The sequence below is a fragment of the Podarcis gaigeae genome, assembly GCF_964106915.1.
Source record: "Podarcis gaigeae genome assembly, chromosome: 13".
In the NCBI taxonomy this organism is placed as follows: Eukaryota; Metazoa; Chordata; class Lepidosauria; order Squamata; family Lacertidae; genus Podarcis; species Podarcis gaigeae.
In genome coordinates, this window is record NC_139689.1 from 53,711,939 (window position 1) to 53,728,563 (window position 16,625).

The 16,625-nt window shown below is 44.0% G+C and overlaps 1 protein-coding gene and 1 long non-coding RNA gene across 5 annotated transcripts in view; one reads left to right on the forward strand and one right to left on the reverse strand.

The window, feature by feature from the left end:
- Positions 1-13,528, reverse strand: part of LOC310830079 (poly(rC)-binding protein 3-like) — a 238,217-nt gene extending 224,689 nt beyond the window's left edge. For 2 of the 4 annotated variants that reach the window (XM_083709602.1, XM_083709613.1), the window contains exon 1: positions 13,216-13,528. The gene's annotated coding sequence lies outside the window, so the exon portion shown is untranslated. The remainder of the gene's footprint in view (positions 1-13,215) is intronic. The other 2 variants (XM_083709608.1, XM_083709604.1) reach the window with 2 other exon arrangements.
- On the forward strand, positions 8,357-10,895 carry LOC310830283. The gene is made up of 4 exons (XR_014557537.1): positions 8,357-8,768; positions 9,203-9,228; positions 10,023-10,084; positions 10,392-10,895. It is a non-coding gene; the product is annotated as an uncharacterized lncRNA (long non-coding RNA).
- Positions 13,529-16,625: the final 3,097 nt, after the last annotated feature.

Consider the following 16,625-nt stretch of genomic DNA (forward strand, 5'->3'; position numbering starts at 1 on the left):
CTTAAAATAAAACAACAGTGCCTTTTCAATAGCTACGGTATTTCCTGCAGTGTAACTAGCTGTCCCTAAGTTCCACCAATTCATTATATCTATTGAGTCGGGTTCCAGGATTGAGATGCACCCACATCTAAAATGGATTGCACCTGCCATTTCTTTTTCTTTTTTTCAATAGTTTACAGTTTTGAAAAGAAAGAAAGGGGTAGAAGGGAAAAGAAACAAGAAGAAAAGCAAAGAAATGAAAAAGATGGGTACACCATTCCCCCTATTGCTGATGCTAATTATTGCCCACAGAGCAACCCAATAAGGAGTGAAGAAAGGGAAACTGGGTAGGAAGGCAAGTCCTGGAAAAGAATGGGGAACAATGGAGGAGGAGGCGGCAATGGCGGTTTGGAAGAGGGAACAGCAGCACTCCACACGGCAACAATCTTTGTTACAGGTTCACTTGTTCTAGATCTAGGAAATGTTTAGAAGTGGATGTCAGAATGTAGGCTGGTGTTAAAGGTAGGTACCTACTCTGAAAAGTTTGGCAAATACTATACTACTGTAGTTTATGTCCTAGTTTGAAATTCCGCTCTTATTTCTACGCAGTCAACAAGTTTCGCATGATAATCACGCTAACAGGTCTTGTCTACTGTTAGAGTGTGGTAAGTTGGCTGCTCTTAAAGATGGTTTGGAAATAGTGCAGAAGAGCAACATAGGATCATGTAATGCCGCTCTTGAAAGAGCTGCCTATTCACTACCAAGTTCAATTCAAGATGATGGTTTGGGTCTATAAAGCCCAAACTTTTAGCAATCCAGTGTGCTGAAGGAGCACCTCCCCCTGTTTTGTTCTGCCTGCCCATTCAGATCTGCTGAAGAAGCCCTTTTGACCAGGCTTCTTCAACCTCGGCCCTCCAGATGTTTTGAGACTCAATTCCCATCATCCCTGACCACTGGTCCTGCTAGCTAGGGATCATGGGAGTTGTAGGTCAAAAACATCTGGAGGGCCGAGGTTGAGGAAACCTGCTTTTGACTTGCAAAGTTTGACACTGATGAGTTTTTGGCATTCTGTGAAAAAATGTTTATTTTCTATCAGAGCTATGGAATTCCTTGATATGGATTGAAAACACTTATATTAGCTTCACTAAACCAACCAATTTTATTTTTAAAACCTATCCACACACCTTGCTGTAGTTGTACATTTAATTATACCCCACCTTGTTCCCTGGAGGGACTCAAGGCGGTTTACAGATAAAAATAAGAACAGCTAAAACATTGGGGGGGGGGGAATCACTAAAAAACATATATAATTTATTTAAAAGATACAGATAATTACAATTAAAAACAGCACGGCACCAGCCCTTTCATTAAAAGCAGTCAGTTTCATTAAAAGCAGTTGGAATAAGGAGGTTTTCAGCGGCCAGCAGAAGGACAACAAGGAGCGAGCCAGTCTACTACTACTACTACTACTATTACTGCTACTACTACTACTACTACTTATTATTATTATTATACTGCCTTGTACCTGGAGGTCTCAGGGAAGTTCACAGAATAAAATCAACAAACAAAACCACAAAATATATAATCAAAATAAAAACAACAACCCAGTAACACCCCCCAGCTTATCTAGGGAGGAAGTTCCAAAGTCTGGGAGCAGCCACCAAGAAAACCCTTTCCTACATCGCTATGAAGCATGCCTGCGAAGGTGACCAGACCAAGGCAAGGGCCTCCCCTATAAGATCTCATAACCTAGGCAGGTTCATATGAGGGAATGCTGTCTTTCAGATAGCTTGGACCTAAGCAGTTTACTATTTGGCATAAAGCTCTTCAGCCTGCCAACCATGTTGTGTCTTAGGCTAGTACATAACTATTGATTGTGTAGCTGGCAGACAGAGAAAACTGTTTCTAGCTCTGGAGAAAAACCATGCAAAGGAATGGGAAACCCTGAGTAGAATGGGAGACTAGAAACGGAAGTCTGCTAGACTATCCCCATCACTGCAACCCTCACCAATAGAATCATAGGAATGTAGTGTTGGAAGGGACCCTGAAGGTCATCCAGTCCAACCCCCTGCAATGCAGGAATATCAGTTAAAGCATCCATGACAGATGGCCATCCAACCTCTGTTTAAAAACTCTAATAAGCAGGAGTCCACAACCTGCCAAGGGAGTCCATTTCAATCTCAAACAGCCCTTACTGTCAGAAAGTTCTTCTTGATTATTGCTCGTAATCTCCTTTCTTGTAACTTGAATCCACTGGCTTAAGAGTAGGGTAAAGGACCACTGGATAGTTCAAGTCCAGTCGAATTTGACTATGGGGTTGCGGCGTTCATCTCTGCTTTCAGGCCGAGGGAGCTGGCTTTTGTCAGCAGACTGCTTTTCCGGGTCATGTGGCCAGCATGACTAAACCACTTCTGGCACGCAGAAGACTGCGACAGGTGCCAGAATGCACGGAAATGCCGTTTACCTTCCCACCGCAGCAGTACCTATTTGTCTACTCGTGCAGGTATGCTTTTGAACTGCTAGGTTGGCAGGAGCTGGGACATAGCAACGGGAGCTCACCCTGTCATGGGGAGTCAAACTGCCAACCTTACAATCGGCAAGCCCAAGAGCCTCAGTGGTTTAGACCACAATGCCACCCACATCCCTACTGGCTTAAGAAACCCATGCTGGGTCTTAGTAATCACAAAATGAGTTCAATTGTCTGTTCCAGGACCTTTCCTGGTCCTCACTGGTCGGTGGTTACCTGGATCTTCTTTTTTCTCCTTTTTGAAGATGGGGACAACATCTGCCTGCCTCCAATCTGTGCAGCGCTACACACAATTTATGAAACAAGCACTTGCATTCCACATACAGGATGGAGTGGTCGCTTGTTGCCTTCTTGGTTTCTAAGTGGCAAGTTGGGTTTTACATTTATTTATTTAAATTATTTATTAGCTGCTCTTCAGCAGAAGCTCATATAGCAGGTTGCAAGAATAATATCCACAATAAACACCAAAGAATAAAACAGATCGCAAAGCAGATAAGATTCCATCGAGAAACAAGCAAACTAAAAGGCCCAGACAGTTAAGTAACATTTCACTTGGCACTGAAAAGAAGGAAGAGTTTTAAGCGAAGGATGCCGCAGCCTCCAACCATTATCTACCTTATTTCATGGCCCTGGTTCCAACTGGTAAACAAGTTGCTGTATTCTGCACTAATGGGTTCTCTAAAAAGTCTAATGCATCAATTTATTAAAGTTTTTAATTATGTTCAATTTTTTTAAAAAAACAAACTGATTTTATTATATCTTGTACATTGGACACCAGCTTGATATACTTCTGTGAAAGTGCTGATCCTGAATATGTCAATGCACAAATAAATAAAACAATATTCTGGTGGGTCCCCTTCACCTTTGAATAGTAATGCTGACGACTGCCAGTTTGGGAGGCTGGGAGGAGGAATGGCAAGAGAAAGAGGCTGTGTAACTTTCCCCTCTGAAGATATTCTACAGGGGGCCAAAGGGAGCCCTCTAGTCCCCTCTGACCATCCCTTGGGGTCTTTCCCTAATCCACAACCCCTCCTCACACCACACCTCTCACTGGCCCTGCTCTGCACCCTCCTCAAGGGTTTTTGCCTGGCTGGAATGGGCCCTTGCTTGCAAGGGTGGAAGACAGAGAGGGGTGCGTATGTTTGTATAAACTCCTGACCTTTTTCACGACTGGATATCAGCCTATTGCACCAAGGAAAGCTTCACATACACTACTCCACCCACTTTGGCCTTGGATTCACCCACATTTGTCTCTGGCCCTGTCCATCCCTGGCATGTAGCTCCCGTGGGGTTCCCCACCCTCCTACATCACAGCCCTGAAAGCATTGTTACAGGTGCTAGGAGGGATTATTTTCTTAGACTGACTGGCACTGGTGGAGGAAAGGGGTGCGGTTCGCCCCAGGTGTCATCCCTGAGGGGGGGTAACATCGGCACCCCACCCCTGTGGGACGCTCACCGCGAGTGGCGCTGCCCCCATGCTCACTGCCTTGTCCCCGTGGAACGCTTGCCCCACCCCTGTGTGCCTCTGCTGACTGGTTCACGTTTCACCAGTGGGAGATAATAACAGGAAATGTTCCCCTAATAGCCTGAAATCTCCCTCCATCTATTGGATGTAATGCAAAGCAGAGTTTGGAAAAATGATGTCCTCCAACTAGTCTTAGGGAGCAGATAAAATCTTTAAAATCAGTTTAAGTTTGGATAGAATTTGAGAGAGGAGGAGAATGTTGAGAATTTCTAGGTAGAATAAGATGAAACGAGTACAGGGGCTTTTCCTGGAAATAAATATTGAGGACTGTCTGCTGAAGGAGTACTTATGTACTTGTAATATGCTTTGTTTGAATATTCGTAAATAAAGCAAATTATAAATACATCATAAGTTTCCAGTGCTCTCTTCACTCAATGCAACTAAAACTCTGCAATCTTGCCCCCAAACTTCAAACTTCCTTGAAAAGAGGGGAGCACTTAACACTGTTCTAAGGCATTTTTCTTCTTCTTTACTAGCAACCAATAGCCTTGTTTGTCTAAAACCTTGAAGCGACTCTATTAATTATTTAGACACACATCAGGAGCAGGAATCCATTTAAAACCTTCTGGGAAACTCAGATATAAAGTCACATTCATCTACATTTCATTCACAATATTGCTCTTGTAAAAAAAAATTATATATATTACTAATTAAAGCTCAGTGCATTAGGCCATTAGAACCCACGTGATTCATGGTAGTATAATCATCGTGCTTATCGTTTTGTGCTTTAAGTTTATTGGGTACACAAAGGTGGGGGCAGAACTGAGCAATTTGCAAAACTGAAATCAACCCAAGAATCACTTGAAACATTTCCTCTCTCCAGAGAAGTGATTTCACTATGTGTAAAGTGCTGCTCTGGCATGAAAAATGCTTCCAATCAATAATTAAATATAATGAAAGTTTGATGTTTCAGAAGGACACCCACAAAGCAGGACAAGAAAGGAACAGTCTCTTGCCTGGGTAAGGCCCCATTTCAAGTTGAGCCCTTTACACTGAAGAAAGGAATGAAGAAACATATTGTTTAAACAAATGTTTCAGAAAATCCTTAATGTGTGCAAAACACACTGAAATTGCTGTTAACTTATTTCTTTTTTTTTTTCTTCCATATAATTTTTATTAATCCACAAATAAAACAAAAATAAATAATAGCAAAACAAAAATCCACAAATAAAACAAAACAATTTGCATAAATTTCACATCTTTTCCATTACTTATTTCTCCTTTGGACTTCTCTCAACTGTTCCGTAAATCATTCATAGTCGTAATTTGATTACACATTTCTCCAATTTGTATTGACATTATTTATCTCCTTTTTTTCCTATTCTCTTTAGACAATACTTCTTACTTTTCTTACAGTGCTTCTTTAAATCCCTTGAGCGTCATCTGTCCTTCACTTAAACATTCCAGATATTCCACAAATTTCCCCCAGTTCTCGATGAATTTTTGGTCTCTTAAGTATCTGATCTTCCCTGTCAATTTGTCTAGCTCTGCGTAATCTAACAATTTTATTCTCCACTCTTCTATGGTCGGTATATCTTGCTGTTTCCAACCCTGGGCCAGTAACACTCTTGCGGCTGTGATTGCGTATCTAAAGAATTTGCAGTCTTCCCTTTTTATCTCACTTCCTACCATTCCCAACAGAAAGACTTCTGGTTTTTTCATAAATGTGTATTTTAAAATCTTCTTTAACTCATTGTATATTTTCTCCCAGAAGTCTTTCACTTTCTTACAATCCCACCACAAATGGAAGAAACTGCCCTCTTTATCCCTGCATTTCCAGCACCGATTGCATGTCTTGTACATTTTTGCCAGTTTCACCGGCGTCATGTACCATCTATAGAACATCTTCATCGTGTTTTCTTTTAACGTCATACAAGCAGTGAATTTTAATCCCTAATTCCACAGTTTCTCCCACTCTTCGAATTGTATATTATGACCCACATCCCTGGCCCAGCTGATCATCACCGACTTAACTTCTTCGTCTTCCAAATTCCAATATAACAACAGTTTGTACATTTTAGATAAATTTTTGCCATCATTATCAATAACCTCACTTTGAAAATTCGATTCCTTATCCGCTAAACCTCGTTCTTTACTGTCTTTCTTAAACATCTCATTTATTTGGAAGTATTTATTTGCTGCTAACTTATTTCACTAGGCAAGTCGTCTCGTATACAGACATCTTTGGTGTACAAACTAGCATTCATCATTCCACTATACAGTGGTACCCCGGGTTAAGAACTTAATCCGTTCTGGAGGTCCGTTCTGAAACTGTGCTTAAACTGAGGTACCACTTTAGCTAATGGGGCCTCCAGCTGCTGCCGTGCAATTTCTGTTCTTATCCTGAAGCAAAGCTCTTAACCCAAGGTACTATTTCTGGGTTAGCGGAGTCTGTAACCTGAAGCGTCTGTAACCTGAGGTACCACTGTACAGGAACCTTGCATGTTGCTTTGAAACTGTTGAGTGAATTTCTCTCCGGTCAATTTGAGAATGGCCCACCCAAAAAAAGGGAGGGTTCTAAATTAACTCTTCATGTTTCATCTTTTTTTGTCCACATAGTAAATGCCAAACTCAGCTCAAATACAGCCAAACAAACACTGACAGTGGCTATGTGCTTTGGTCCGAGGCTCCTTGCCATCAGTGAACAAGCCCAGTGATGCTTCCAAGCCTAGAGAGAGGAAGGGACTGTGCAGCTCCCAAGTTCCTCTGATCAAGATCTAGGAAGCTTCCCATCTCAAGCATCCGGCAGCATTCTGCAAAAGCTAGCTACTGAAATGAGAAACTTCCTGGAGCCTCCATGCTTTTGACCACCTCTGTATTTTGACCCTTGGGCTCTACTCAGCAGAGGCAAAGGGCCTTCTACAAAAGCCCAGCATGAAGTGAAATAAGATCCTGTCCCTCCCTTTACTCCTCTTGGATGTACAAAAGACTGGAAGATGGAATGGCTGTGGTCTTTTCTATCAATTCACAATAGGCATCGGAGAAGGAAAATAATCCCTCCTTGCTGCTTTACCCCCTTCCCTAATGCCTGGTACGAAGCCATCTGTGACGCGAAAGGAGAAGGAAAAAGGAAAAACCGTGTTGCAGATTGCAAAGGCTTCCTGGTTTCTCACTAAGCAGGAGATTGGCTATACAGAAGCCTGACTCAAAATTGACAAGTTAATTAACAAGTTTAATAGGGTTAAACGTTTATTTATCCAAGCTTTGTCCAGCAAGTTACAAAAACTCTTCAGGGATACGAAGAAGGAAAGAAGTCAACTATACTTTGTACACATGACCCATTTCTCAAGTACATGCTGGCTTAAAAAGCAAGCCTCTTAAAAGCTTCAGCATCAGGAGTCAGCAGTTATTTTCACTTAGGATGTTATACCCTAATGCCCTTGTTTAGTTTTTGCAAACTCATTAATAACAAGAGAGTGCTTGCATCTGCCACTTTGTAACTATATCTATTTTTTTAAAAATAATAATAATGAAGGAAGGCTGGAGCCACTCACCCAACAACATAAACATTGTGTTTACTGTTCCATTTAACACTGCCTCTCCCGCAACTTTAGGCAGTTATGCCATATGGGTTAAAACCTAGTTCTAACCAACACAAAGCATTTGTGATTGACTGAGCACTTTCACCTGTTTGCATACAAAGCAGAAATATCCAGAGACCATCTAAATTCCTTCTGCAAGATTATGAAATAACAAAGCTTGTGTGTGTAAGACCAGAAACTTGTTTCCTCAGAAGAAATGAACATGATGTCCAGTGGTGGTCCAATACATTTCGGTACACAAGGAAGAAAATGCAAATGTATCCCCATAGTTGTAAATTTATATAGCAGTACATGAATTACTATACTATTTGCTGCTCTGGCTGGGCTGGTCTTGATGGTATCAGTAGTGAAAGAACAAGTGTCTGCAAATTCCACCTCTTGTTTCTCATTTTAAGGGAAGATTTTGCTAAGAATGGAGGAGAGGTGACAAAAGATAAGGAGCTAAGATGTGGAGCATCACCTGATAACTGTTCTAACAGAGTGAAGGATTTTGGAGGAAGGCTAGTTTCAATTTAATGAAGCATTCACTTTGGCACAAAGAAACCAGAAAGTTGGGATGCTGATCAAGGGCAACCTGGGAAAACACAGTATGAGGCAAAAGGTCTGAACTATTTTCAGTGACAGATTGTGTGAAAATGAGCTGGGGCAGCCTGCAGACATACTATGCGATCACCCTAAGAACAGCTAATGACACCTGCTTCCAGGATTGCTAGGCGTGTGCCTGTTCTTTGGTCTCTCACACTCAACTTTTCTTTGTCCTTAAGCTATTATTTTCATGTGCACACCCAAATTGGTGAAATGTTAACAGAACTGTAACAGTGAAATCCTATATACAGGTACATCTATTGAGAAGTAAGCCCCCTTGAGTTCAGTTAGACTCATTCCCAGGTAAATGTATATATTGAATTGCAGCCTAAATCATTCATCCCCCACTGGCTTTCTGTATACTTAAGGTCCTCACAAATGTTATTAAAGTATCTCACATATACAGTCATAAATGTTGCAAATCTCTTTAAAAGAAGAGTCCATCTGCTATATCATCATTGTGTTACCATGGTGTGCTGTGATGCATGGAGTGTGTGCTGTGGACAAGCCCAGATCATTGTGATGTCACTGATTGCCTTTGCTTCTGTGTATGATGCAGTATTCATTGCCAGCACCTCCATGTTTGGTGGACTGTGCTGGAAATTATGTGGTATGTATGTACTTATATCTTTCCCCTTTCCCACAAGGCTGAGCAGGCACTATGGCTGTGTGATATATCATCCAAAACCAGGTTGAAGTTCATATTGTGATATTGGTTTCATAATTTTTGACCTGGCAATATACTGTGTGTGTGTGTGTGTGTGTGCGTGCGCTATGCAAAAATCACGATGCAGGAAAAAGAGTGAAGCCAGCCAATGCCTCTACATAGCGCCATCCTTATTTCAGATGTGATGTTTAGCTGGTGTTACATGGCAATGCTGAAAACCAGATATCGCCCAACAGGTTTTGCCAGTTGTTGTGCCAGTATATCTGCAGTGCATCTAGGGATCTGGTGTAAGATTGTTCTGTCGGATTGCTCTGCACATCTTTGTGCTAAGAAAAGACATTTTATCAGTTTAACTGTCCTTTTCTGTACTTTTCCAGCACTACAGCATCTTTCTTAGGATCAGGTAACCAGAACTGCACATAATATTCCAAATGGGGTACACCACAAATTTACTTTAAAACATTATGATACTTGCTGTTCTGTTTTCAGTCCTTTTGATAATAATGAACATGAAAGCAACATTAAAAAAAACCAACCACTGTTGATCTCTGCTCTACACTGAAACAGTGTTTCCAGTAAACTGTCCACCACACCGCCAAGATAACTTTCCAGGATACTCACATTAGTGCTTATTATCAAATATCAGGTCCATCAGTCCACTGAAACATCTCTCCAATTGGGGAAAAGTTTATGGCTTTGTAATTCCACTGAAGGTACTACTTGGTCCTTACAGTTATTTGAACAATACTATTGTATTCATTTTACAATATGCTGTCATTCAGCATCAGAACCAGTACCAGACCAGCAGGGACACTTCCATTGTTCTCGGAATGCTAGCTGCTGACATTCCATTTTAGGCATGTTCTGTCCATTGAAATACTGCTGTTTCCATTCAAATGTCTATAGCAGTATCTTAGATATTATAATTCTGTTGAAATGCCCTTCCCAGTACTGTTGTATTTCAGATTGTTAAAACCCCTTTGGAGATATATGTTCTAATGACAGTTCATCGTTGTTCTACTAAGTGCTCATTTCCTTGAGTATGTGATCTTCAGATGAAGGATGGTATATAAATTTAATAGATGATGATGATGACGACAACTTAAAGTTTCTTGCATGTTTCAACTGTTCTGTTAGTCTTGTTTCCTTCATTATTACGGTATTTCTCCTTCTATGTTAATCTCTTGTGTTGCCTAGGAGGGCCTGAAAAGCATTGCACTGTAGTGCAGAAGTTAGGCTGAGAAGATCTCCTGGACAAGGTCAAATTCAATGTCATCAACTTCAGTGATATACATAGTAATTTATTTCGGGGTTGTTGTTGTTTTAAAAAATGCCCCTGAATATTTTTCATTTTATGTTGACTTTCTAAACAACCAGTCTAAAAGAGTTCCAGAAGCTGTGGTGGTGGTGGTGGTTGGTAATATCAATTTGGTCTCTTCTTTAGGGGGTCTCTTCTGTTATATGGGGAGGTTCCCCCACCTGCCCACCCAGAAGCAGCTGTGCTGGGTGCAGCATTTCAAAGGCGAAGTCAACCATAAAGTTTTCTCGACCTTTGATTTTCATCAGAACCAGAGAAGAACTTCCAAGGATTCCTTCCTTCATTTGAGATGAGCACTACAAAAGCTCATCTCCAGACCTGAATCTGTTGAATTTTGGTGGCATTTCTACACAGCAGTGAATCTTGTGGCACTGCCACGGTGATGATTCCCATGGGATGAAGCAGCAGGGTCCCAGTCTCACCTTCTGAGAGCCACGCAACAGGTTTTCCAGTTCAACTTTTGTTTCAAAATGAGCAAACTATACTTGGTAATACTAACTAGGCTACAAAGGCTCATATAGTTTATCAGGTGCTAATTAAGGGTGTGACTCATCTAAAATTGAAAACGTTTGTAATCCTCTCTATGCAGAGGTTAAGGATATCTTTCAATAACCTCCCAATGAAATCAGTGGGATAAATGTGTTCACAATAGGCTGAATTCTGCCCTACATTTGCCTTTTGTAGTGAGGATGTGAGTCCACCTCACAAGCATTGTGATTTCATTCCGTGAATCATTAAACTGCATTCTAGTGTGCCATCGTGAAATGTTTTCATATTCAGATATTCAGATATTTTAAATGGCAAAAACAACAACAACAAACCTTCCCTTGTCACATTATGTTTTAATACTAGTTACAGACTAGTTAGTAAGTAGGAAGAGATGCAGAAGTTAAAATAGTTATCTGCCAGAAACTTCTGATCTAATTCAAACTATGCACTGTGTATTCTGTACAAGAACTTGCGGCAAACAAAGCAAATAACATATGAGAAGTAATAATAGATTAGCCACAACTGGCCATAATACTAAACATATAAGAAGTATTAATTTTCTAAAATTGACAAAGCACTCCTATACTATGCTTACATTCACTCAATTTCTGATGACATTTAAACAGCTGAACATTTTTTGTATTCCTGCAATGAATAGCTAATTAGGGTAACAGCTATTTATTAGGTGCACAAGTAGCAGGCAATGGGATGGTTATGTTGGGAGAGCACAATCTGTATACTTTTCTTCTACACAGAAGTAGGTTTTACACAATGCTTGTTTTTTGCGTTGTGTTTACACAATTTAAGATTCAGGTGTTGCTCTTTGGAATCTGTCTAGAGCCGTGGATCCCAACATGGGGCACATGCCCCACGGGGGGGGGGGGCAATTAGATTTTTTGGGGGGGGCAATTCAAGAATGAGTTATTAACAGTGTATGTCCTTTTAGGCTTCCTCCACATGAACAGGAATTCACTTTTTGAATAATAAGCATTATATGCCATGGGGGAGGGGCATCAGGATTTTAGAGATGCTTAGGTGGGACATGGCCCCCCAAAAAGTTGGGAACCTCTGGTCTAGAGGCATTGTCTATATGGGCCAGGAACTTCATAATAATGTCAGCAACACCCCATAGTTAGTTACAGTCTAGGTTAGAGGTCTCTGGTGAACACAGGACTCTGCCTGTCTCCAGGTTTGCTGGTGGCCTCTTTTTGGTCAAAGGCTAAAACGAGTCAATAGCTTGTTATATTGGATAACTGATAATAAAACAGGCAGTTGATCTGAATTCCTGTAAGTCGGGATTGCTATCTTTCTGACTCAATACCACACTCCCAAACTTTTATTTAACCTAAATTTGAAGCAATAGGTGAGGTGGCATAGACTTTTGGTCACCCATACTTTCTATTATATTGTTTGGGTCTGTCCCAGCCGGCATCACAGCTACTGACTTGCGCATCCACCACTAATGTGACTTGAAGGAGAGGAAGAAACTATGCATGCATAAGTGAACAAATAAATTTTGATTCAAGTTGTAAAATGCCACACCACACCTTCTTATTCGAATACATGTAATAGAACTGCATCTCTGAATCCAAATAAGAGATCACTGGAAATCTCTCTCTCCCTCTCGTTAAAAAACCAACAACTATTTTGGCAATCATTTAACAGTACCTTCTCCATTTTTCAAAAAACGCTGTTGAGAGGAAGGGATCGCACCACTGACAAAACTCCCTGTCAGGTTTCAGCAGCACAACATAACTTTGTGATTCGCAGAACTGAACCTGCTTGCATATGACGGAAGCGGCATCCCCCCCCCCCCCCGGAGCCCCATCGGGACGCGGCAGGGTCTTCCTCCAAACAGCCCTTACATTGCCTTAAATAGAAGGGTCATTCATGGGCGCCCCCGGGATTTGGGGAGGGGGGCGTTGTTGCTGAGCTTTTTTTGGAAGATCACCCCAAAAGTTGTTCAGTCTTCAGCCTTTCTTCGGCCATAACAGGTCAAAATCCCGCCCTGAAAGAGGACATTACGGGGGGCAGGGTTTTGTGGGGGGGAGGCTTCTGCTGGGGGGGGGCAGAACTTCAGTTAGCTGAGTGTTATTCCTTTCAACAATTGGGAGGAGCTGCCCCCTTGGCTACAGCCCCTGGGGCCACTGAAGTGGCTTTTCTTAATTGCCCGTTCTTGGGGGGTTGGCTATTAATGAGCCTGTCAGATCGGGGGAAAGGGATCCTCCAGAAGCCTGGGAGGGGATCATTTCACGTGCTGGGCGCAGCTTCCCTCCCCGTCCTGCTCCAGTCCTCCCTCGGCGACCCTCGCCCGCCCGGGGGAAGGCAGGCGCCGCGTGAGTCCCGGGAGAAGCGCCCCGAGGGAGAGCCGCGCAGGGCGAGATGCGCGGCGCTTCCCTGCCCCGGCTCCCCAGCAGCCCGACGGGAGGGGGGGACCAGCCCCATCGGCTTCTCCGGGGAAGAAGGAGCTGGTCGGAGCTCGGAAGCCGAGGGAGAAGGCAAGGGGGGGCGGGTTCTGCGCGGTCGCCGCCGGTGCTTGCATGGCTCCCAGCCCGAGAAAAGTGCGGGAGAGGCGCAACTCACCTGGGGAAGAGGCTGTGGCGGGAGGAGGGTCTCCCCGCACGGAGCAGCTCCGGGACCCGAGGCGGGAGGCGAGCGGAGCGAGGAGGCAAAACCCAAACAAGCGGCGAAGCGCCAGGTCGGAGCGGCGCGAATCCGGAGTGAGGAAGCAGCCCCACCAAGAGAAGAAGAACCGGCGGTCCTGGCGGGAAGGGAAGGCCGGCTGTTGGGCGGAGGGAGGGTCCCGCGCTCGGGGCGAAGAAGGCGCCTGTTTCCCTGCCGCCGCCGCCGCCTCCCTGGCTCCTGGCTGCCTCAGACCGCGCTCTCGCGCTCGCTTGGGCGGGCGGGCGGGCGGGCGCGCTCCTGTGCGCAGCGGCGACGGCGCTGGCGCTGCTGGGCGCGGCGGCGGCATTGGCATTGGCATTGGCTCCTCAGCAGCGCCCTGCCCTCGGCTCAGGCGGCAGCGGGCTACGCGGGCCCAGGGCCCCCTCTCTGTGGGGCCTGGAAGGGCGGAGAGGGCGAGGAGGACCCCCTGGCGCCCGGGCCTCTGGCTCTTCCTTCTGCTCCGGAGGAGGGCGAGGACGAGGGCGCCCCCAAGCCGGCGGGGCTCAAGGCCGCCCTCGGCATCTCCTCGGCCAGGTGCGCAGGGTCGCAGCTCTCCATGGAGCCATTCGATCCCTCAGGGAACAGATGGGAACTGTCAAGTTCCGGGAGCAGGGAATGTGGAACAAGTCTGGGAAAGGGAAGATGCCTCCAGAATGCAGGCAGGAAACCCACCACGCAGCTGCCACCCCCCTGGAGTGGGGAGAGCTGGGGCGAGGCCTGAGGCCCCCACTTGCCAGCAGCGCACTTCTGGCCGGCTCCCTGACTCAAGGGACTAAGGGCAAAACCCCCTGGAAATGGGGACAGAGGATGCATCAGGGCTGCAATGCCCCCAGAATGGTGCTATTTCATATTTCGCCTTCTGGCACTGGCACATTTACCCCAAAGATTGTAGAGTTTTAGCTGTATGACTGTTGGACACTAAGGGCTCATCCAGACTTCCTTTTGCACTGTGCTTTTCAGGCACATGTCCAGGCTTTAAAGCTCCATGTCCAAACCAGTTTTCCTTTCCTTTCCTTTTTTGTTCCTGCATTTCCCCCAAGAAAACATGCACTTCATCACTGAATGGCAGCCCACAGAAAACCCAACTGCTGTTTGCTCTGATTCAGCAGTAAAATGCAAGTTTTCCCAGGGAAAGTTGGAATAACACTTGCAACTGGGGAAGTTCATTGCGCTGGAAATATGATGCTTTATGGGGACCCTAAGAAGAGTGCCCATAAAGAGTCCCCATAAAGAAGAATTGATGCTTTTGAATTATGGTGCTGGAGGAGACTCTTGAGAGTCCCATGGACTGCAAGAAGATCCAACCTAGCCATTCTTCAGGAAATCAGCCCTGAGTGCTCACTGGAAGGACAGATCCTGAAGCTGAGGCTCCAAGACTTTGGCCACCTCTTGAGAAGAGAAGACTCCCTGGAAAAGACCGTGATGTTGGGAAAGATGGAGGGCACAAGAAGGGGACGACAGAGGACGAGATGGTTGGACAGTGTTCTCGAAGCTACCAGCATGAGTTTGACCAAGCTGAGGCAGGCAGTGGAAGACAGGACTGCCTGGCGTGCTCTGGTCCAGGGGGTCACGAAGAGTCGGACATGACTAAACAACTAAACAACAACAAGAAGAGTCCTGCTGGGTCAGGCACATCTGGCTTTGCATTCTGTTCTCACAGCACCTCAGCAGACTAGAAGCAGAACTGAAATAATAATGCTTCTATCGGGCAGGGGTTTGTTTTTGTTTTCTGTGGTGCTGAAAGCCATCATTGCACATTTTGCACATTTATCCTGGAAAGCTCAGTCTGGTCAGCAATCAGTAGCCTTTACCTGGACATGAGAACGTCAATGAAGCCATATAGTGTTGGCTGAGGTAGCAGAACTCACAGTGGCTGGCTAACCTTACTCAAAAATACACACTCGCACCCCGCTCACACACAAAAACAACTCTCACTACAGACAACCAAAGACAACCAACCACACCCTAAGTCACACCCAACCTCTCTCACCACCAAGGAAATGCAATGAGTGAATAGGAAGAGAACCCATACAAGTAACGTTGACACAATCCTTCGCACACACTCACAGAAGCAGAACCACCCCACTTGCCTCTCCCCCCTCACTTCTCCTTCTCCTTAATTGTTCATAAACCAAGAATCTATACATTGATTACTAATAATATGTTGTAGATATTTTTCCACATGTATTATGTTTTTTTGTGAAATACAAATGACATGAGAAAACTTGGTATATTTATTTGTATAACATTATTCTTGTTTATAAAAATAAAAGAGAGAGAGTGAAAGAGAGCACACTGAAGTGCCTCACCATCCTGGCTCTAAAGAAGAGAAAAGTAAACTAAACTATTGGAAACTCTGGCTGCTAGGAGTTCAATTATTGAACTCTTGGCTGAGTTGGGGTGGGATTTCATGAATGAAAATGGGGGGAAATGCTCCCCCCTTTGCTCCTCCTCCTCCTGCTGCCAATGGTGTTAGCAATGGCAATGGTGCTCTTTTCAGCATCCAGGGGCTCAGAGCCAGGGGGGGCACAAAGTTGCTGGCTGTCAGTCTGCCCCCACCTGTGAACTTTCACCCCCTGAGAATCACCAGGACCTACTCCCCATTTTGCCACCTGCAAATGGGACAAATAAATGGAAATTTCAACCCAGCACTAGTTTGAAAAATGCTGGACAGTTAACTATAACATTAATCTAAGTTCTATCATTATTAACTCAGAAAATGCTAGTCTGTTATAAACTAGGGTAAGTTTATAACAGGTTACATACATACTCGGGTTACATACGCTTCAGGTTACATACACTTCAGGTTACAGACTCTGCTAACCCAGAAATAGTACCTCGGGTTAAGAACTTTGCTTCAGGATGAGAACAGAAATCGTGCTCCAGTGGCATGGCAGCAGCAGCAGGCCCCATTAGCTAAAGTGGTGCTTCAGGTTAAGAACAGTTTCAGGTTAAGAACGGACCTCCGGAACGAATTAAGCACTTAACCAGAGGTACCACTGTATATGTATATTTTTTAAAAGAAGCTCCTCAGGTGCTGCTGTTGATTAGTCTTGTCTAGCTTTTCTTCTGGCATTTGAGCCACTTATGTTCAGCCTGGTCCAGCAAGACTCTTCTTATATTTTTAATCATAACAATTTAAAATAGAACTAATGTAAAACATTCTTATTTTGCTGCTATATGCTGTAGAAAAGCAATGACTTCCTGGAGCACTTTCAAATGCATCAGCCTGACATTAGTCCTTCCCCTATGTTATTATTAGCTTTTAAAAAAATAAACTTTAGCAAACTCTCTGTAGAGGCTTATTGGTAATTCTTATCTGTCCAAGG